A 24,699-nucleotide genomic window follows, 5' to 3' on the forward strand; every position below is an offset into this window, starting at 1 on the left:
ATTCTCACTTGAATAATGGGATAGACTTTTGTACCATAGCATCTTTGAGCACTACAAAATTCTCTACCGAAAATACTACAGTCAATTTTTCTCTGTGCTTTGGAAAGAAGTGAACTTTGGCTTGTCTCTGTTATGGATGAAGTAGAGAATTGTGTTTTTGCAGCAGCCTAGGAAAAAAAATGAGGCATATTTAATAATTCCTTTAAATAATATGATCACTATGACTTTGGAAAACAAATTTCTGCATTATGTTCATGTTTTATTACAAATTACATGGCATACTTATGCTTAAGAGTGAATCTGGGGCTGCAGAGATGGCTTAGCAGTTAAGGCAAATGCTTACAAAACCCAAGGACCCAGGTTTTATTCTCCAGGTCCCACATAAGCCAGATGCACGTGGTGGCACATGTGTCTGGAGTTTGTTTGCAGTAGTTAGAGGCCCTGGTGTGCCCATTTTCATTCTTTCTCTACCTCTCTCGTTGTGTCTCTAATAAGTAAAATTTAAAAATAAATCCTTTTAAAATAGAGTGAATATGGTATAAAATTGTGCTAAGAACTTCTGAATCATAAAATGAAATTTTAAAAATCCCCTGTTACACCAATCGTGGACTACAAGAGGGCCTACACCTATTAAATTCTCTATAAAAAAGCAAGGGTTATCTCATTTGTCTGGTGCCAACTTCCTGTCCATTGGAGAATGTGCTTCTCTTTTTCAGATAGATGCAGACCCTAAGAAGAGAGCCACCCCATCATACCTCCAAAGGACCCTGGCTGAAACTAAGAACAAATGGTGAAACAAGCAAGGGTGCTGTTTCCTTGGTGAACCAGGTACCAGCACAAGGGTGAAGAAGATCAGCACAGAGAAAAATCAACTCTTACCAAATCAGAGATCCAGACGCCCCCAACATCTCATCACTGACGGAGACCAAAAATGAACCCAAAAAGGCTCAAGGAAATTTTGTGGAAGAGGGGGAGGAAAGAATGTTAGAGCCACACGTTGGGTCATGATACACAGAGACATTTATCCTACCCATAATTGTGGGCTAACTCCAGAATGCATGACCCATATTCTTCAACAAGGAGGGGCCTAAGGGAGTGGGTAGGTAATGGATGAGCCTAAAATGGTACAGAATTGACTGTATTTGCTGAGTACAAAACAAATTAATTAAAAAAAAAATCCCCTGTTAATGTTTTTGAGACCACCTTGGTTAGAGTTTTTAACATAAATAAATCATTTGAGGGATGCAAATTTTGCAGAAAATGTGACTTGTGAAAGTCAAACAAAACTTCATTATTAAAAATTAAATTATATTAAAACTTCTTAGCTCCGTGATTATTTTTGTTTTTAATTTATATTTGAAAACAACTATGATGGTTACATTTATTTTATTATGATCTAACAGAAAAGTTTGACTTCCCCCTCTAAGGTCTGATTGATCTGATTCAGTCTTTCTTCTCTTAATGATTATATCACATGACAAATATTCAGCTCTTTATTTTGAATCACTTCCCCTCAAATCAGTATCTTGAAGCCCCAATGTTAAGCCTAATGATCACAGTAATTCTTGTTGTGTTTTTTTATGATTGTTTTGAGACACTAGTTTGAAAACAATACCTACCATTTTTAATCTTTATGATTCAATTGAACTTTTTCAAGGAATTCTGAGGCCCCAAATATGATAATCGTAAAATGTGCACAGCATGTTACAATTAGAACTAATTTTTATGAATATTTATTTTCTTTCTGTAATGACATGTCATCTGAATTTTATGATGGTAATAATTTATTTGGTAATATACCTGCTAAGAAAAAAAAATGGATTATGTTTTAACTAAGTTATGGAATTAAAACCACAGTATAGAATTATGAAACACTTTGTTTAGGTATTTAAAAAATATAGGTATTTTGCTTACAAATTTATTTAATTTTTAAGCACTAAGTACTTTTGTGTGAGTTAGTAAAATATACTGGTATTTTCAATGGTCCTGGAAAAACATCATTTATTTTTATTTCTTCTTATTGAACATTTTTATGTATATTTTTTAAGCCAATCATTTTCTATGGTAATAAGGTTAAGTCATATGTAAGCTTATTTTAATTATTGACTTTTAAATGTGTGATACTGAAATGTGAGCTACTAAAGCATATTTATTTCATGTTTGATGTGATTATTTCTTTGACAGTTTAGAAAGACAAGTTGATTTTGTTATTGTTCTTGCTTCAGCCTCTCAAATGCTGGGATTGCAGATGTGGGTCAGTACACCCTGTCTCTGGCAAGATTTCTGTCACTATTTAGTAAAAGGATTAGGATAACCTCAGTCCCAAATTAAAACGTTGTACCAAGAAGTTGAAAATCTATTTTAAATGCAAATATTCATCTCAAATGAGTATATGGAACATAATGACGTTTGCTATTTACATAATTTTTTTGTTGTTGTTGTTAGAGAGAGCAAAGGAGAGAATTGGCCCGTTGTGCCATGACCTCTGCCACTAGACTTGTACTCCAGAAACTTGCACCACTCACTGCTTACATGCCAGCTTGCACTTGCATCACCTTTGTGCATCTGGCTTACATGGGATCTAGAGAAAATTGCACATGGGTCTTAGATTTCACAGGCAGGCACCTTAACTGCTAAGCCATCATTTTACCCCCATAAAATGTAATTTTAAGAATTGATTAAATTCCAAGTCATTTAAACATTCTTAATGTTTAGTTAAAAAAAAAAAAGAAACAACTCTGAGAGTCAGGATGTACAGATGACTCAGCAGTAAAGGTTCTTGCCTGTAAAGCCTAAGGACCCTAGTTCAATTCCCCAGTACCCAAATAAAGCCAGATACACAAAGTGGCACATTCCTCTGAAGTTTGTTTGTTGCAGGGCTAGAGGCCTACTGTGGCCATTCTTTCTTTATTTTTCTTTGCCTTTCCCTCTTTTCTCTCTCCCAAATAAGTAAAATATTTTCTATAAAAATCTCTGAAAGTTGCAAAAATTATTTCAAGGATACACATTAACGGCCCTTAAAATTGGGAAGTTTATTAAAAACTCTACTGAAGGTCTTAACATTAATAATTATCTCTACAGATGATATTTAAGAACAAGGAAGACAAAGGGCCATATCATTTGTGACCTACATATTGATAGTAGTTAATGCTTTAGTTTCTGAAATATTTCACAGTTATCAAGTTAATATTTAATTTTTTTTTAAATCTATTTTAAAACCTGAAAACCTGAGCTAGATTTAGAAAATTAAATTACATTGGCAAAATAATTAAAACATGTTATGTATATAAGACCTAGGGAAAAGCAAAACCATTTGGCAATTTTTAAATAATATATTAATCTATTCCAAAAGTTTGTGACCTTTTTCTAAGGTGACAGGGCATTAAGTCCAATGTGCTCCTGTTCCCTGCTTCAGTCTGCAGCTGTGGCACAAAGGCAACCTTAGACAGCACATAAACAAATGGCTGCTCCTATTTCTCACAGGCCCTTGCATGTACAGAGAGACCAATAGGGGACTGCCTTTCTCACCATTGAGCAGTCATTGCAAGGTGCCAATTCCGTTATAGCTCTTGTTTAGTTCAAGCTTTGTGAAGGACACCTGCTTAGAATCAACTATTTTCAGCATAAATAAGGAGTCACTTCACATAGTAATAATTTAAACTATACTTTCATGAACATTTTAAAAACAGCCTTTGAAAAACTTAGAGAAGTTTTTTTAAAAGGAATAACACTGGAGAAGGGAAACGATTCCAATAATATGTCACATCGAGTTGTAATTAAATGATTTCAAAATCATTTTATTTAACATTGATATTCCATTCTAATGTAAAATGATGTGCTCATGAAATCCAAAATAATTTGTATATGTATACATATGTACAGACATATATTTGTATATACATAATAAAAATATGTATTATGTAAATATGTGTATCTATTTGCTTAATTTAGTGTGTATCAGATATTTATATGATTACATACATATTCATGCATATTAATTCTCTTCTTGATAAATTTGGGGTATATCATCCATGTATGACTTTTAAATTTCTAAGATTTCTTCTGTTTTTCTGACACTGAAACTATGTCAAGCAATAAGACTGTAGATGGTATCTCAGACTTCAGGAGTACCACTAGGGCTACCTCCAGTACATTGACTCCAGTACTGTGCAGCGAAAGATGGATTTAGTGTGTGGCTTTCAAACTCCAGACATGGTGCAATTTTCTGAATTATTCACATAATCACTCCATGGGCTTACATTTAAGCACCCTGGAAAAGTGCCTTAGAGCAGGCAGCAGGAAGGATCCTGTCTGTTAGTGCAATACATTAGGATGATGGTGGCATAGCAACCAAGGCCTAAATGTGTTAAATATGCCTATTCAGTGATGATGGTGCACAAAAAGATGATTTCAGATGTCTCTGATAAGCATTTAATCATAATTTTCTCCACTTATTATTATTATAAGAATATATTTCAAAAGGAACAAGAAAAGGAAGACTAATTCACCAAGTGGCACTGATTCTACATTATCATCGTCAGTCAGAAATGCCCATCAAAAGTGGCTAACAAAAATAATGGATTCACTAAGTTCTATCTACCTCCTAAGGTAATAATAATGCTACCATTGGTGCTGTGAATAGTCTTGCTTCTTTAAAAGAAAATGCATCTTCTTCCAAAATGTAAAAGAGTTAAATGAGGTATGTGCAAAATTATATTTCACTTAATTTAAAATATTATAATTCACATAAATATTGATTTAACACAATGTAGTACTTTATGTTTTTCAATTTTAAGCAACGTCTGAATTCCCAGAATATTAGAAAATACCTAATTATTGTCCTCAGATAAGTACAGTGAGATAAATTTTGATACATTTGTATAATTTTAATCCTTCCTTTTTTTTTTTATAGAGTTCATAGCCAGGTGCAAACCCCATCTTTACATCAATGAAGTACACGAGGCTCATGATCTATAGTTAGGACCAGGGACACATTATTTGGTAATTGAAGCATGAAGCTGTAGATGCTGTACTGAGCTTTGTAAAAATGGCATTTTGAAAGAACTAATGTGTATTTCCCTGAAAAAAATGAACAGAAGCACCTACGTCAAGTCCAGTGGAATCTGTAACTCACAGCTGTTCCTTGACAAATTTTGATTATTTAACATTTAGTATAAAAAATGCCATTCTAGAATGCCCTGTAAATGTGTCATTCAAAAACAAAATTAAAATCAGTGGAATCTATAATCAAAATTAATATAATGAGTAGATTCCAAATATGTCCTAAGAGTTAGAAATATGTGTGAAAATGTTTTTTTCTACAGTAATAAAGAAATTGTATGGTGATTTTAGATAGCTGGGGTGGAAACAGATTAAAGGCAGGTTTCAGGGAATCAACAGGTCAGTTCAGTTTACCAAGGAGACATCCCGGAGAATCTGTTTGGTGGCATTATGTGCAGATGTAGGATTCTGCCTGTATTTCTCAGGTCAGAAATTCATTATCAGCATGGAAATGTCACCTAGAGCAAAACTGAGACTAGAATCCACTGAGAATGTCCACTAGTGAGTAGTCCCATTGTACAAAAAGGCAAATGTTAGGTCTCTTTATTTAAATGAGTATATTCTAATTTCTTTTTTTTTTTAATTTTTATTTATTTATTTATTTGAGAGCGACAGACACAGAACGAAAGACAGATAGAGGGAGAGAGAGAGAATGGGCGCGCCAGGGCTTCCAGCCTCTGCAAACGAACTCCAGACGCGTGCGCCCCCTTGTGCATCTGGCTAACGTGGGACCTGGGGAACCGAACCTCGAACTGGGGTCCTTAGGCTTCACAGGCAAGCGCTTAACCGCTAAGCCATCTCTCCAGCCCTATTCTAATTTCTTTATGCATGAATTGAAAAACTTAAAAGAGGAAAGAAATGTTCTGTTTGGGAAAACACTTTTGTGCATTAAATTTTAGGATTTTGCCATGATCAAATTTCTTGCTGATGGAATTATCCTAATGGCTATATAGAAAAGTTATGTAGACATATTGTATCATTGTGTTTTATTTAGAGAAGGGTAGGTAACCTATTAACACCAATCGAGTAACATTCACCCTGCCTTTAAGTAAATAAGTGAATATATGATTCAAACCCTACCTGTCTGGCTTCTATTCTTTTACACTTTACTCTTCTTCATTCATTCTTGAATCTCATCATCACTTTTAAAGAAAATTATACCCCAAAATTTAATCTACAACAGTATTCCAAGGACACCCTAGAAAGTAAAAATGCTGTATCATGAGGATCTCAAACCAGTGCCAAGCACATGGAAAACATTTATTAATTGATTCATTTTCAGTAGTAAATAATGAATGAAAATTTTATGTGGAAAACTGAATTTTCACTATAAAAATGTATTCTATTATAGAGTAGGAATGATTAGTGCAATTTTTATTTGAAATAATTACTTTGTAACAGGCCTTTGCAAAGTGTCATTCCAAAAGGGGTGTTAGAATAATGCTATTCTAACTTTACTGTGTAATTCTAATTTTAATAAATCTAATTTTCCTACAAATATTAAATATTTATATGATTTAATTAATCAAGATAGAAATGTTGATTGATATATTTAAAATATACCCAGTGACCCCAAGTAGTCTTTATTAATAAAAATAAAGGAAATTTTAATTTAATCATTAGTGTCTTTACATATTTTTAAATTTCCAAATACATAATAAAATTATAATAAAAATACTTCTCAAGTTTATGCAGCTTCTGAGTCTGGACTCAATCTAGGTCATTTTTGTAGAACTATTACTATATAACAAATGTCACCAAACTTTTTTAAAAAAATATTTTATTTTTATTTATTTATTTTAGAGAGAGAAATAGGCAGGTAGAGAAAGACAGAGAGATGATGGGTGTGTCAGGGCCTCCAGCCACTGCAAACGAACCCCTTATGCATCTGGCTTATGTGGGCCTGGGGAGTCAAACCTGGGTCCTTTGGCTTTGTAGGCAAGCGCCTTAAATGCTGAGCCATCTTTCTAGCCCTCATCAAACATTTTACACTTGATTGATGCCCACAAATATATAGATACAGATATAGATAGATATATAGATATAGATATAGATATAGATATAGATATAGATATAGATATAGATATAGATATAGATATATAGATATAGATGAATTAATCAATCCCATGGTCACAAGGCTTTTATCCATGTATTTTACATAAACATTCTACTACTTCCTCTATGATTTTAATTATACTTGTTAATAACATACAACTAATACACAACCTATAATTATATGATGATGAAAACTACTGTGACTGCTTCAGTTGAGCATCCTAAACTGCGCAAGTGATGAGGTCATGAAGTTGCCCACCCAGTTTCTACTCTCAGTTCCATTTTGAATTTGCCCTGTCTGTGTGAAAAAGCTTAACTTTTATAAGTGGCCAGCGTTCCTGAGGCCAGACCTTCTGGGCTGTCAACTGCCATACATATGTTCCTGGTAATTCCTCCTGCTTTGGCTGTACCTGAACTCCAAATAAGCTTCCCACTGAAGCTGCTCATCAGAACACGGAGTCTGCCCCTCAGTTCATATTGACACCACTTGTTTGTTTTAGGTTTTGTAGCCCTGCATTCCTTGGAATTATATTTATGCCTATACAGATGACAGGTCAGCCTATGGTTTGAAGAAGTGTCTAGGTTTCACAACTAATCTTCATATTTTTCATGGTTTGGGGCATTTTTGTTTGACTGATAGTTACTTTACTGTGTGGATAAAGGAAGGCTCAAGAGGGGCAGGGAAGAAAAATACTGCCAGTGCTTTATGATGTATGCAGCTCTCTTCTTTCACATGACCTTCTCCATCTACATTCTACTGCTCATTGTCCTCTAAACAGTGTTGTTAGACTTGACTTTGTTCAGTGCTGGAGTCTCATTGCGGAGCACCCTGCTCTGTGGTACAACAGGTGCGATACTTAAAATGTGAACATGCTACCTTCTTGTGCATTTTGTTTTCCTAATGACTAGAGCAGGGATAATGTGACTGCATCTTAAGATATTGGTCAAATTTACTTAAATTTCTTACTTTTTTTCAATGTTCTGCTCATCAATATAACAGGTCAGGCTTACCAGTCATTTTAAAAACACATTCAAGTCTGAGTTAATAAGTAGGTAAAAAAATAAAAAGTATAATTTGATAATTTTTCTCAAATCTTTAATTAAAAAAAGTGTTAATAACTGGGAAACCATGAATAAACTTAAATGGAACAGGAAAATTGGCCACTGGCATTATGACATCAGGGTGGTAAGGAGTCATGATTACTAATTTATTAAAGTGTTGACATTGTAATCAGCTGATATTTTCTTGTTTGAATACATAACTGGGTGACACATGATTAAAAACTAATCCATAGGAAAAAGTGTATTCTTGTTGCAATGTATATGTTATCAGGTATGTTAAAGTGCTTATGATACCTTACAAAAATGGAAACCAACCTTCACATTTCATCATTTCTTGCAGCATCATGTTAGAATATCTAAGGGATCACAGACATTTATCAACACTAATTTATTTTAATGCACATGATTATGTTATTATAGAAATGCAATTGAAACTAGAGGAAGAAGTGATTGTATATAAATCAAAGGAGCATGAAATATCTACACATCACAACTATGAAAAGTCCAGGCTATGGCCAGCATAAAAGAGAACAAATGGAACCCTACACAGAAAAGACATATGTAAATCCTAATTCTCAATGAGGCCTTGGCAAAAGGGCAAATAATGAAATATTGTCAAACCTACCTACTAAGAATGCCCGTGACTTTCCCATGCATATCTCCCATGATGGTGGGCATTAGATACATATTCTGGTTTTCCTTAAAGCTCTGAGTCACTCTGTGTGACACAAAGAGGCAACACAATAAGGACATGTGAATAAGGACACATGTTTGAGACACTTGCCCAACTTCTGTTTCATGGGAAGCAAATTAAGAAATAGAGATGTCAGATCAACAGATCATTTGTGATGTGATAAGCACTAGGTTATCTTGAATTGAAGCCATTAATGAAAGGCCATTTGATCAGTAAAGATGTCAACCAGCGTATTGATAGGTAAAAAGCATGGGATAATCCTTATTTGGCACATTAAAACTTTTCAATAAAAATTATCATATTTAGCCGGGCATGGTGGTGCACGCCTTTAATCCCAGCACTCGAGAGGCAGAGGTAGGAGAACTGCCATGAGTTCAAGGCCACCCTGAGATGACAGAGTTAATTCCAGATCAGCCTGGACCAGAGTGAGACCCTACCTCAAAAAACCAAATATATATATATCATATTCATATTTTACCCTACATAAAACTGAGAACTTTGTAAGTCAAAAGAATTACTATTTGCTTCCAGACTATCTTAGGGAAAGAGGCATATTTTATTGTATTTTAGAAAAATAAGCTAATAATAGTTTAGTACAAATGAGGATGTAATATCAAAATAAAAGGAATATTGTGTATCATTATTTAGATTATAAAATAGTATAAATATCATCTAATGTATAGAAAACTTCATACACACATACACATGTGTTTTGGCAAATGACTGGATACATGAATAAAGTAATAATCCAATATTAGTATACACAATTGTAAAATATATTAAAGCTAAAGAAAAATGTCTACAAAGTCACAGTGGAAATTTTTGTCTCTTTAGAATATCACAAAGAAATAATTTACATAGTACTTCTGGATTTAAGAAACGATTCTGACAAGGTTTTTGGATACAATAATACACAAAATCAAATCCTTTCCTAAATGCTAGCAATAGAAATTCTGATCTAAAATAATAATGCTTTAAATTATTTTATTTTATTTTATCCTTCTTGACAGTGTCATAATACATAAAAGGTATTTTGAATTTATTTACTTCTCAATTCTATTTTACTCTTCTCAATATCACTAAACTCCTTGTGCTTCCCAACTAGTCAAGAGCAGAAAACGTAAGAATAAATTCAATGAAATGTCAAAAGCCTTTTTGGGAACAATGAACAAAGTGTGATAAAAGAAAATAAAGCTATACATTAATGAAACATTAGTCCATGTATATGAATTTGTAAGCTCATAGATATTTATATACCAATTCTCCCAATTTGATCTATTAATAAAATATAAACTAAAGAAAAACTATGTGAAGTGAGCTTGGATATATCAGCAAAGTATCTATACATTTTATTCAAAGACAAGAGACCTAGTACTGTTAATGATATGATGTGTTACAGCTACACAATGAGAAAACAATTCAAGTAAAATATGGGATAAAGATGTGAACAGACACCTCACTAAGGAAAGTATTTTAATTGTAAATAAGCATATGGAAGATGTACTGATTGTAAATAAACATACAAAAAGACGTTTAAGGGCTGAGGAGCTGTCTCAGTTAGTAATATGCATGCTAACAAGTACAAAGTCCAGTGTCTGGGTCCTTAACACCCACGCAAATTCTGGAAATAGTAGTGTTCACCTATAATCAGTGTTTAGGATGGTGTTCACCTATAATCAGTGTTTAGGAGGTCAGTACAAGTAGAACTACTAAATTTTTAATGGTGCTGTTGTGAGTGATTTATGTCATTATTACCAAGATCTTTGACTGTTCCAATAGTATCTCTCAGGTTTTAAAAATCTCATTTGAATCAGGTGTAGTGCAATGCTTCTAATTCTAGCATTCAGAAAGCTGTGACAGGAGGTTTGGCATGAATTGGACACAAACCTGTTCTACATAGAGAATACACGGAGAAAAAGGGATTTATAGTAAGACCCTACTTAAGAAATTCAAATTATCTTATAAAATTATTTCAATTTTCCATTAATATTTCTTCCTTTTAGTAAAATATAGTATCTGTTATAATCACACAATATTTACAATATTTCATATTTTATTGTAAAACAAAAAAATCCTTTTTCATTATGATCCCAAAAATATATTATCAAAATTACTAGCATATTACATGGAATTCAAAAAAATTATTTCTTGATTTTACAATGTTATATGAACATCAGATTATTTAATTTGTTTTTTTCTCCTTCACATTTGTGTTTAAAATTTTGACAAAAAGTTATTTATAAGATTTATACATTATTTTGTTCTTAAATTGTTTTCAATGTTTCTTGTTATTTATTTGCAAGGAGAGAGAGAGAGAGAGAGAGAGAGAGAGAGAGAGAGAGAGAGAGAGAGAGAGAGAGAAAGGCCACTGTGAACAAACACCAGAGGCATGCACTACCTTGTGCATCTGGCTTTACATGAGTACTGGGGAACTGAACCCAGGTCGGTAGGCTTAACCACTGAGCATCTTCCCAGCACTGTTTTTTCTCTATTATTTAGGACAGTTTACCTGTGAATCTGTTCTTTAAGTAGTATCTTACATATAAAATGAAAAGAAGAAACAAATGAATACTTACTTATCTATGTAAAAGTCTGCACACCATGACAAAATCCCCTTCCTTCCTTTATTGATTATTTAGCCCCCTTTTTTCGAATTATTTATTTCAGAAAGAAAGAGACAGATACAGAAGGGGTGTATTCTGGCATGTAACCACTGCAAACATACTTCAGATGAATGTGCCACCATATGCATCTGGCTTTATGTGAGAACTGGAGAATTGAAACTGGATCCTTAGCTTTCGCAAACAAGTTCCTTAAGGACTAGCCCTATTTAGCATCTTACAATTTCTGTAGTATTAAATGAAAGTCAGAGTTTGTCTCCATACAGGAAGGAGCAAAACTATGCAGAGGACATAGTTTGACATCTAGAATGTGGAGCACAGAGAGAGTAAACATGGCAAGGTTTACAAAATCCTTCTACAGTCATTTTCTAGCCTAATGTCACAATCACCATTGTGAAGCAAACCCATGGTGATAGGGAACTTTAATCCAAAAACTATTCATTCTGCCAGAAATGTTCATAATTACAAAAATTCATCATCATGCTTCATATGTAACAATGCTGTGAATAATAATACTATAAACCAATATGAGAAATTACCTAAAATTACATTTAACTATGCCCAAGTAAACCAGACTGGAAGTGAAAAATGAAGAGATATATCAAATCATGAACAGCTAATATCAGTTTAAACTTTAATATGTTCTTACCACATTGTTTTTCAAGATAACATTATTAATGATGTTAGTCCAGTGGACGAGAGGGAATTATATATTTCCTTTGAGTGGTATCTTATTTCACCAGCCATATCTCATCCAAATGTAAATTTCTTCTTATATGTTTGAATCTCCCTGTATATACAAACACATATATATGAGTGTATGTTTATGTGAATGTATGTATGTATGCATGTATGCATGAATTAGGTGGTGAGAAAAAAATCAATTTGATGGATTGTATATATGTTTATATAATATATATATATATATATATATATATTTATATGGATATATAAAACCTATCACTTTTCTCTATTTTCAACCCTACCATCTTAAAAAACACCATCTGTCCTACAACAGCCTCTGAATTTCTAAAAGTAATTTCTATGCAAAATCTCAACAATGTGTTCCTATTCCCACTTGTCAAATTTACAATAGTCAGAATGGCCCTTTAAGAATTAGTATTTTTCCTTTCCAAATCATCTCCAGTGTATTCCCATCATGCATATTATGCAAAATAAAATGGTAATATCTTCCCCAAATGTTTTTCAAATGATTAATGTCTATGAAAGATGTCCAAGGCAAGTCTAAGAAAGATGTACAATAAATTCATTGATGATTAGAGACACAAATCAAAAGAACAATTATTTCCATTACACACAAAATAGCAAATATTCAAAGTTCCAACATATGCAAATCTGAACAAGGTGTGGCACACCATGACCTTTCACACACTAGGGGAATAAAAGATGATTGTATAGTCATTTCCAACGTGCAAGATATTTTTATGTACAACTAAGTATATCGTTATTATATACTTCACAAATACTACCCAGCGATAATTTTCCTTGGCATTGCCTATGAGCTGAATGAAAGCCACATCAAAAACTGCCCACGAATGTTAACAGCATCTGTTCTACAGCAACTTTCTCCAAATTGTAATATTCACTTCGCAAGGAAGTAGGGACACTCAGGTGACTGAGGAGGCCAACAACTCTGGGAGACGCCAGGCACAAGGTCACAAGGCCACAAGGCCACTCCCCAAGGTTATAAAAACAGTAAATAAGTGATGAGGGGGACACTATAGCCGGTGTTGTGCAGCAATCTTTCTCTGATGTCTGCAACAAGGGTGTCAGTAAGATAGAAATTTGAAGAGAGGGACTGGAGAGATGGCTTAGCACCTCAGGAACTTGCCTGCAAAGCAAAAGGACCTAGGTTCAATTACCCAGAATCCTTGTAAGCCAGATTCATAAGGTGGTGCATGCATCTGGAGTTCATTTGCAGTGGCTAGAGGCCCTGCTGCACCCATTCTATCTCTCTCTCTCTCTCTCTTTCTCTCTCTCTCCTCTCTCTCTCTCTCTCTCTATCTCTCTCTCTCTCTCCCTCTCTCTCTCTCTCTCTCTCACTGTGTGTCTCTCTCTCTCTATCAAATAAATAAGTAAAGTTAAATTAAATTAAGAAAGAAATTTGAAGAGATCACTGTCTTTGCTTCTAGTTCTGGATGTATTTATTGTGCATATTCTTGGTTGCAAAGAATTATGGGCTTATTTCAGATCTCAACTGAGATGTCATCACCTGAGAATTTTTTTTTCCTGTGGCCATCCACTAATTCTCCATTTCTAACCAAGATAAAACCTTTCATTGGATATCGTTTTGTTGTTGTTGTTGTTTGTTTTGTTTTTTACTTTAGCAGGCATACTCATTTAAAATTTCAGGATAATATTTTATCTTCAACTCTGGGAATGGTTTAATTTGTGGTGTGCATTCACAGTTAAATTTGAATGAGAGAATGATGGAAATCTGATGAGATAATTTGTGTCAGTCACTAGACAGATCATTGTAAGTTCTCAACTCATGAGACCCCAACGTACAAAGAATTCTCAGACCCTATGCAAGGGTAAAGTTGCTAAGCTCACAACTGTGACATTCAGTCTATCTGTCTAAGTCACTTTCTGTGCTTTTATATTTCTCATTGTGCTGCAATTGCTTTTGTTGTAGGAATTGCTTTCTAAAATAAAAAAAAAATCAAAGGAAAACAGTATCATTTTGAAATGATATCATTTTAAAAGTCCCTCTTGTATTTGTTACTTTTGTTGTTGTTAAGAAAACCTGACAAGGGCTGGAGAGATGGCTTAGCGGTTAAGCGCTTGCCTATGAAGCCTAAGGACCCCGGTTCGAGGCTCGGTTCCCCAGGTCCCACGTTAGCCAGATGCACAAGGGGGCGCACGCGTCTGGAGTTCGTTTGCAGAGGCTGGAAGCCCTGGCGCGCCCATTCTCTCTCTCTCCCTCTATCTGTCTTTCTCTCTGTGTCTGTCGCTCTCAAACAAATAAATTAAAAAATTTAAAAAAGAAAAAAAAAAAAAAAAAAGAAAACCTGACAAGGTATAATGCGAGAGAGGAAGGGTACATGTTGCCTGTAGTTTGAGAATATAATCTATCCTGTTAGGGAAGGCAGGACAGCAAGAGCACAAAGCAGTTGTTCAAATTTGCTCCACAGTCAAGATGCAGAGAGAGATGGACTGTGATTCTAAGTTCACTTCCATGTTTGTATTGAGTAAAAGAACCTCTGCCAGTGGGGTGGTGACACACACAGTTATGGAGATCTTTTCACCTCAATTAATCTAATCTAGAAACTCCCTTACAGATATGCTCAGATATATGTCCCATAGATGATTCTAAATCTTGTCCAACTGATAAAGAATATTAAACATCACCCCGTATATACACTTCAATTATAATTTTAGAGTATGAAAAGTAAGTAATAAAGTATTCATAAGTATATTAAGTAGACATTGTATATCACAACATAATTGAGCACATCATGTAACCAAAATTTCATGGGTATCTGCGATAACATGAACAAAATAGAGAAGCATATTTTTACATTTGAAATTTTCTGAGGGCAATAAATGAGTTTGCTATGACAACTTCTGCTCTTCATGGAAGTCTTCAGACAGACATAGCATAACTTCCAATTTGCCACCAGTTTATCACAGCTGTTTAGATTTATTTCTGAGTAATACCTGCTTTTGCTGCTCTCAATGCATGCTGCTAAAGGGAGATCGAGGTCCTAAACTGACCAAGGTTAGTCTTATTTTTATTGGACCACAGGTAAACTGTGCTCTCAGTTATTACAGTTTCCCTAGTAAGCTAGCTAGTTCAATTGGCAGCATTTTCACTTAATTACCCTTGTAAGGATAGCATTCTCTTGTTCAGTTACCCACTTACTGACTCCTTTAGCAAGGTCCACCACACACATTGTTACTCCCAAGTTTGTTCTGCTGAAAATTAGCTGATGCTGCATGTCTCTTGGTCTGTGGAAGGATAAGACACATCTCAATAGAAAGCACTATCCCATAAGATAATGAACAACTTTTTTTCCCCCTTTCAAACTGCATATGGATGGCTTTAGAGCCTGTAGATGAAATTGCTTCCTGTGCACCTCTTCTTTGACTAATAGGATTTGTTAATGTTATCTAGACCTATACTTCTTTCAGTAAGCACATTTTCCTCAACAAACTCTACAGTGCATTATATAAAAAGGAAATTTACTATCCAGTTTCAAATTACTATAATTCTCGAGCACCTCGATATCTTCAGTGCAAGCCATTGCTTTGTTGCTGAAGTTCCAAGACATATGACTTAATTGTAGTCCACAAATCCTTCTTTGAGAGTTAACACTGGCATACCTTTTTCCTAAGGATTGAAATATTTACTCTTGGAGGAAGGAGAGACCATCTCAGAGGCTCATAAAATTCACAAGTAAGTTTTAAGAACAGGAAGCTCATGAAATATACAAGGTGCACACCACCTTTTTGTGTTAGGTTACAGGCAGTAAACAACTGCTGGTGGAGAGGAGAGTCTTTGTAATAAAGCTTCCTGCAAGTTGCACAGGGGACCCAGGTGATGCCACCTTCTTGAGTTGTCAACCACACCATGGTGGGCTGCACAAGCCTTTAGCTGTTCAACTCATCCATGCTCTTCTAAGTAACCTTTAACCCATATTCCTGTAAGGAACCCCAATAAACCTAGGGCTTCACCAAACTACACTTGGATGAAATTGGTTCTTTAGTCTGTTGGAGCCCTTCCTGAAGTAAATAGTTGTTTTGTGTGAATTCCCAAGAAACGTAGAATAGCAGGTTTAGATGTGACTTTGGCGTACTTCAGTAATGAATCCACATAAGCTTTCTGCATGAAATCCATTTCTGTTTCACAAATATTTCTCTTCTCTTTGTAATTCTCCCTAGCATTCTCACATACAGGTTTGAAGAATCAGAACTGAGCATACATCACACACATTCTGTGATTTGCTTGCTGTTTTATAGAATAATGATTCCCTCTCCCACTGTCTCTCCAGCCTCAGACAGAAATGCATCCCAAATCATTTGCATTTCATCAATATTCTTGTGATTCCCTTACAATCCGGGTCCCAGGTCTCGTTTCCTTGGCAGTGAAGGGGTTGAACATGTCTGCTGGGATGGGGGCAGGCATGTGTAAAACAGCTGGCCAGTCTTAAAAGCTGCAGCTCTGAAATAAAACAAAGCAGACAAGCTGGAAACAGATCTCTTTTCTATGCTCAAGTCAGGAGAGATTTCTGGTAAATAGAAGTAAATGTGCCCAAAGTCAACTATACCTAAAACTATATTGCTGTTCTTTGTATTTGATTTTAATTTTTACCAAAAACTTAGCATTGAGAATTTCCAGTGTAAATACTTCTAAGACTTACAGGGAAAATAATGATTCTAGGGACAGTTCCCAAAGAACTACAGCAGTCATTACAGAGAACCTGAATGTTTTGTTATTAGTCCTGGGCTATGGGTATTAGAAATGTCAAAAATCCTAATTTTGATTTAGCTGAAGAATTATTTTTCCTATGAAAATACTATAGTAAAAACTAAACTTTTTTGCTTATGGAAAAAAGAAATTCCAAAGAAATATGCTCACCACCAAAGTCATGTTCTTTCTAGTTAGTCTTTGAAGATTTAGGATATTTTATTGTTTCTCTAAAAGATAATACAGTATATATGAGTATTTAAGAAAATCCTAATACTAACACAAGTCCAAAAAAAGACATTTTTTTTCTAGATGACTCTTAATCTCTACTACATTTCAATTTAGTGAAAAATTAGCCCAGATGGATTTTTCTGTAGTATTTTCTTTACATACTTTGGAAGGCCAATGGACACCAACATAGATGTACAAAAGTTCACATGTAATTAATTTATAATTAGGAATATCTTTAATATGCTGAAAATCTGCTATATGCAAATCTTATACAAAATGATCTTACTACGGTCTTAATTGTTTTTTTAACCATGCTAAATTCTACCTGGATTGCAAATGTTTGCATTTAGTTTCTTCAGAGAAACTTACTCAAATTACTTACTTGAACTCCAAATTGATTTTGTCCTGCTCCAGGTAAATGAGAACCCTGTTTCTGAAAATAGTCTTTCTCACTTTAAATTGCTTGATATTCCCCACCTCATTTGGAGTGAATTTGATTTTCTTGTTCACTTATCAACATCTTTACTGCCTTTCAGGCCCAGTTGAAACCAAATCTCTTCATTAAAGCTTCCCCTGATGGTTGTGACTTTCTCCTCCTTATTCTTCAGGCATGCCAAAACACTGCAATAGTTTTTGTCCTTTATTTTATCTTATCTAATACTATTCTATTCATTGTGTCTCACTGTGTACCTCTTCTTGTCTTGCTCCCATGAGAAAAAGTGTGGTGTGTATTGTATTAATTACACTTTCATTCACATGAAGTTTTCATACATAGTATATAGCAGAGTTCTGAGTACATACATAGCAAGATTTAGCAAATATTTATTGATATATTAAAGTACATCAGGGTTAGCACTTGATTAAAAGTTGCATGTGTCTCATAATATGACATAACAAGGTAAATAGATTTAAATCTTAAAAAGCTAACTTCATGTTCTACTTTACCACTGATGATTTGTGTACATATGTCTTAAGCTCCCAGAGGAAGGATTCTAAACAGTACATGATGACAGCTCCTACAATTGCTGTTGACTTGTATCATATGAGACTAGAGGCAGACAGAATATGAATCTAGGCTCCTACACTTATGGTGTATGTGAGTTTGAGTGAGCTTTACTGATAACTTCTACATGATTGTTTTATAATCCTAATAGTGGCAGTAACAATAGTATTTTAGTGCTTAAAAATAGGCTTGTGGTAAGAATTAAAAGATCTCTTATATGTAATGTAGAAATATCTTTATTTTTATATGATTAAAATCTAAGTGACAATTTTACATTTTTTATGGGGTACGGATAGACTTGAACTCTTAAACTTTTGGCCCCATACATTTGGTTATTCTTTCTTAATTATATATCTATAATATATTCCAAGTTTCAGCACACTACCTAATTTGTATTACCTCACTTTCATAGTGCTACTATGGTAACAACAAGAGTAATGCAATCTTTTATGTAGGTGTTCAATGAATAAGCAATTATAATTTCTGAAATTATAAATTATTTTATTTATATTTATGTCTTGTAATTTCACATGATCACATTTATTTGCCAATTTATCATATTTACAACTCTGCATTATTGTTTACACAAGATAATATTCTGACATTAATTCAGTGGAATAAAACACTCTGAAACAATTTAACTATAATTCTCAACAACATTTTCTAAGTTTCAGTGGTTCTATTAAAACATTATAAACTGGAAACATGAAAACAACGTATTTCTCATAATTCTAAATCTTAGAAAGTCCTCAACCGTGATGCCAAGTAGTAAAATTTCTGACAAGGGGCCGGTTTTGTTTCATAAATTGCATCTTTTCTCTGTATCTTCAAGTACAGAAGGGGATCTCTCATATTAGTCAAGTTCAACCTAGTCATACAGAAGTAGCTGCCTCCATTAGTGTTACCTTGGGGAAGAGGGTTTCAATATATTAATTTGAGGGAATCATCAAAATTCAGACATTATCAATTGGACATTTGGTTAGTATAATACAACAAAGTTCCAATTTTATGTACTGGAGATGTCTACTTTTATGACCAGAAAGAAACCTTAAGTAACAGAGTATTCTGGATGAAGAAAGACTGCTGTTAGGGGTTTCCTTCAACCCAGAATCATTTCTTTTCTCTTTTCTTTAGTGGTTGTCAACACTCTGTTCATGACAGCAGACATGTTGTTCAGGAATTGGCATGGTAGTTATAGCTCCTTAATTTTAGCACTGTAAAAAAATGTGTGCAGCACCTGAGTAGAATGCAGATTTGTAGTGATATGTAATTAAAATTGACAAAGGTTCTTTTCTTAAGGTCTCAACTTAGAACAATTGAAATGGGTTGGAAAGGTTATTATGCAGACATCAAAAATCTATTCATATATAACAAGTCTACCTTAGTATATTAGTGTATTATATAGAGAAAAGAATAATAAACAAATTAAATGATAGAGACAAGATATATGCAACTACACCTGTCTCATGTTGTCAGCCACACCCTGATGAGTCTGTATGTTTGTGTCCTCTGCAAAATCATCGCCTAACCCTGCTCAACACTCTAATTTTTTAATAGAAATAATTTCAGTTAAATTAAAATTTTTATTTAGCTGTTCATGTGTGCATGGGTGCACTGGAGCCTCTAGGCACTGCAAAAGGACACGAGCCACTTGCACTGCTGTTGGCATGTGGCTTATGTGAATCGCATATGGCTTTGCGAATTGACCCTGAGTCAGAAGGCTTTATAAGCAAGTGTCTTTAACTGCTGAGCCATTTACCCATTCCTTTGTCTAATTATTTTGATGTGTGTGTAATGGATGGGGAAGAGAACACACATGGGTCTATGTGAATCAGAAGGCAAATTGCAAAAATGGTCCTTGCCTTCCACTTCCTTTGAGGCAATGTGGCATGTTGGTTCCCTAACCCTATACTGGGTCCCTAAAACAGCTAATGGATTCTCTTGTCCCTGTTTTCCTTCTTACCTATAGGATGGCTGGGATTACTAATGCTGGCCATGGCATACAGCTTTTTACCTGGCTCTGAGGTTTCTGAACCTTACCACTTCTGCTTGTGTGGTAAGTGCTTAAGCTGTGGAGCTATCTGCAACCCCTAAAATTGTTGTGACATCATAATCTTACTAAATTTTAGTTATCCTTCTACTAACTTACTTATAATTTTAAATTTCACTTCCTTTATATTCAGTGGTTGGCAGTGTTTGCACTTTTAAATAATAACTACTGGGCTGGAGAGATGGCTTAGCAGTTAAGCGCTTGCCTGTGAAGCCTAAGGACCCCAGTTTGAGGCTCGGTTCCCCAGGTCCCACGTTAGCCAGATGCACAAGGGGGCGCACGCGTCTGGAGTTCGTTTGCAGAGGCTAGAAGCCCTGGCGCGCCCATTCTGTCTCTCTCCCTCTGTCTTTCTCTCTGTGTCTGTCGCTCTCAAATAAATAAATAAATAAAAAATTTAAAAAATAATAATAATAACTACTGAAGTATAAATTACACATAACAAAATAATTTGAAAACCCATATCCTGTAACCTGAGCATACCTTTCACTGTGGTTCAAAAATTTTAACAGCACATGAATTTGAGCACAGAATATTCTCATATCTTCCCAAAAGTCTGTTTCTGCTTTCTTTTATGAGCCCTTCCTTATCCCCTTACCATGGCTTCCAGCCTTCCTACTTCTGTTAACTATTTTTCTGACTTTTAAACGTGTAAAACCTTTTTAAATGTCTATTTTCCTTGGTTGGTGTTAAATATTTCATGTTGTTAGAGCATTTTGCTGCTTGTACCAATGATTTGTTTTGTCTCACTGATATGTTTTGGCATGTTGATTGAAAAATTTGTATTTGGTAAACCATTCACCTATTATTAGTCATATGAGTTGCTTTCAGTCAGGACATACAGCAAATAAGACAGATAACCACTTGTATAACTAGTGACATGGGTAAGGACCTAAGAGTGATATCCTGGGCTGAGTGGTGCAGTTGGTGAAATGTACCCAGTCACTTACAGCTAACAGGAGTTCCTGTATTATAGTTGGCCTTTAACCTGTATTTATTTTGTTATCTAGTTGTGCTTTTTGGTCACATCATCTTTACAACAAACATAGTCTCAAATGTTTATCAACCTTACAAGTATTTAATTGTATGAAGTGTCAGTTCAAATATTTTCCTTGTAGGGTCTTTCTGGAATCCACCTTGAACATCTCAAGAATTCAGTGAAGTCCATTCCTCTTCTTGCAAGTATTTTCAAAGCCTTTGAACCTCAAGGAAGTTGTTCTTTATTGCAGTTATGTTCACTAAGTCTTTTCTATGCTTTGTTTCTGGAAGGTACCACTGAGTGGATGATAGCAGTTGAAAATATCACCTAGGAAAGAAAAGCAATCTGGATGAAGTCTAGAGCTGCCTGGTTTCTGTGTCCACTCACTTGGACAAGCAGGACAACAGGCTGAAGCTCTAGCATAAAATAACAGCAAGCATCAATATTATGGCTCCAAGGTCTTTTGAGGATAAGGCAATCAACCAAAGCAATTTCAAATTGTTTTCATCATTTAGAAGTTATTTCTTATAACCATTGCTTTTGCCAGTTTGATAGTAAAATATTTTCCATCTCCCCCATTTTGAAACTGTGTGTGTGTGTGTGTGTGTGTGTGTGTGTATGTGTGTACTACTCTCATCTCTTTGTAGTCTTACAATTTCTTCACTTTCCTTTTGAAACTCCATTTCTGTCAATATTATTTTATTTTCCTTAGTATTGAACCTGTGGTGTCAGGCCTGATATGAAGTTTCTATACCACTGAAATATAATCCTATTTTTACATTTTATTTTGGGATAGAGTTTCACTCCATTTCCAGGGACTGGCTTTTAACTCATTGTAGTCCAGACTAGCCTTGAACTTGTGGTACTCCTGAATGAGGTTCATGATAATATGAGATATCAGGTCTGAGTCTCCAGCCTTCAGTTGATTTTACTCTCAGCTCTGAAGTATTAAAATATGAATCATATTTTAGCTAATGTTTGAATAATTTTCTAGCATGTCCTGTTCCTTCTTGGTGAGCTACACAAATCTTTAGACAAAGCCAGTTCAGGCATTTTAGTATTCTCAGCATTTTTTTTTTTTTTTTGAGTGGTTATTGCTTTAAGTATCTAATAGTAGCTAGGGTAAGAATTCTGGGGTCTAAATCTTCTATGTAATAGACAATGAATTTGAAATTATCTCAGATGTAATTTTACTGAATTTTTCATTCATAGATATGCTTCCACAATTATTGTAAAAATGCTGATTTTCAAAGATACAGTTTAAGAACTATGCTAAATCTGAGCATGGTGGCACACACCTTTAATCTCAGCACTCTGGAGGCAAAGGTAAGAGGATCGCTATGAATGTGAGGCTAACTTGGGTCTATAGAGTGAGTTCTTGTACAGCTTAGGCTAGAGTAAGACTCTACCTCAAATAAATAAATAGTGATACTAAAGCAAACAAACATAAAGACATATAATACAATAGACACTTGAGGTAATATTGCCTAAAAACAGTAAGTATTGGCTTAAAACATACATAAATTTGTAACATTTAAGATAGTTAATGTTATTTAAGCTAACCAAAGAAAAGTAAAAACATTTACAAATGATATTGGGCTAAAATATATTTATAAATTCAAAAGATGCTAGTATTACTTATAAATATCTATTTATAATCAAATGAATTATTAAGATGACACTATATTAAAAAATAAATCTAAAAACACCCTATGTAGAATTTTTGTAAATGTTCCTCATAATGAGATAGAAAAAAGCAGCTACATGTGTATGTCCAAGGAAAATCACAGCATCTGTGATGTGTAATTGCTGGCCTCTTGCTTAACCTGGCTGGTAAATACCTGACTATTTTATTATTTCTAGAATAAAAGGCTTAGTCTATCCAGGATACCATAACAAATATAACTAGTATAAAAACATATAGACAAAAAACATTTGGTCTTTGTGGAATGTCAACATCTAGACACTAGCAATTTCAAGCTTTTCAAAACCCAATTTTGCTTCAGAGGAAGAATTATCAAATTTTATAACGTGATATTTTTCTCCTGTTAAAGCAACAAAATGCATTCTTCCTCAAAGTCCATTTTTTTTTCATTGCATTTCAATAAGAAAAAAAAGTACATTAATATATTTGTGTATTAAGAATTATAGTCTCCTATGATATCTGTGATGTGTTTTGTCTATAATACAGTTTATTCATATAATTTAGATATCTAATGTTATATACAATTTCTATTTTTAATTAGAGACTTGATTATTCGAATAGCATTTGCTAAGCTTTGTCGCAGGAAATCTTTTCCCTGGAGTGAGGAAAGCATACATTTTCATCCCAGACAGGGCGCCAACAACAGACCATGGGACGATTATACCAAAATCAGTTTGGGTGCACCAGTGAGTTTATTGCGTTTACCAACAGAGCAGGGTGAGAGGTTGGTTGGAGGAACAATGGATGACTCAAGCACAGCCACACAGAAAAAGTCTCATCCATCCTGGATGATGGCTCCCCTGAGGTGATTGTACTGGAAGGCAGCTCCATCAGCAGAAGGCCCACCCCAGAGTGGGTGATGACTCGTGGAAGCTGTCTCTGTGGAACACACTACACAACTGCAGCCAGCTGGGCTTGTGGAAGAGTCTTGAGCAGCTCAGGGGGAGAGTCCTGAGCACACGGCACCACTTTCAGGAAGCAGTTGTTTCCACTTTTGAATAGGCATAGTGTGGGCTCGTGCAACCGTGAACCTTGTAGACTTGAGTTTCTGAAATTTCCTACCCCTCCCACGGAATGTGTCAGTTTCTAATTTAATGTAAACCTGGAGAGTGGTTGAGTGACCAAGTTTCAGGTCTCTCAAATTTGACCTCTCTTCTTTTGGTATGGATACATCATGTGTTGGTACATGCATCATTCCCTCCTCCCTACCCTCGTTCCACCAAGGGCTCTCCTGGGTGGGATTGCTGGTATTCACCATGGGACTGTGGATTAGAGTTGTGAGAGCAGCACAAGCTTGTCCTCTTGAGTCAGAGCTTCCATCCTCTGTTCAGTTCGGAGGAATCTGCTCCACAGCGGCTATTACCCTACCCCCACTTCGATCTCAGTCCCACGTGGACATAACTTTGAAACTCTCCCACTTGTCCCTGTGAGACTGTACGATGATGGCTGAGCAGCATAGTTGGGACTTGGTAAAAAGTTATAATATTTGGCAGTCAACTACAATGTAAGAAGTTTCAGTGTTCTTTTTTAGTCCCAAGATCTGTTAGAATCATTTCAGCAGAAAAGGTTGTCAAATTTAAGAGTAAGCATATAATTATCTAGCTTCATGCATTATGGATTTTTCTTTTGCTTTCATTTTTAAGTTTTATAACTTTATGAATTACATTATATTATCCATCTAGAGAGCATGCTAACTCTACAAGTTCTACGTGATGTGCCCATGTGAGAAGCATATTTTAATTTAAGGCGTAATGCCAAAGCTAGGCAATTGTGATTAGGCATTTTACAATTAATTTAGTGTTGCAGTGCT

This window comes from Jaculus jaculus, chromosome 4, assembly GCF_020740685.1.
Source record: "Jaculus jaculus isolate mJacJac1 chromosome 4, mJacJac1.mat.Y.cur, whole genome shotgun sequence".
Lineage (NCBI taxonomy): Eukaryota > Metazoa > Chordata > Mammalia > Rodentia > Dipodidae > Jaculus > Jaculus jaculus.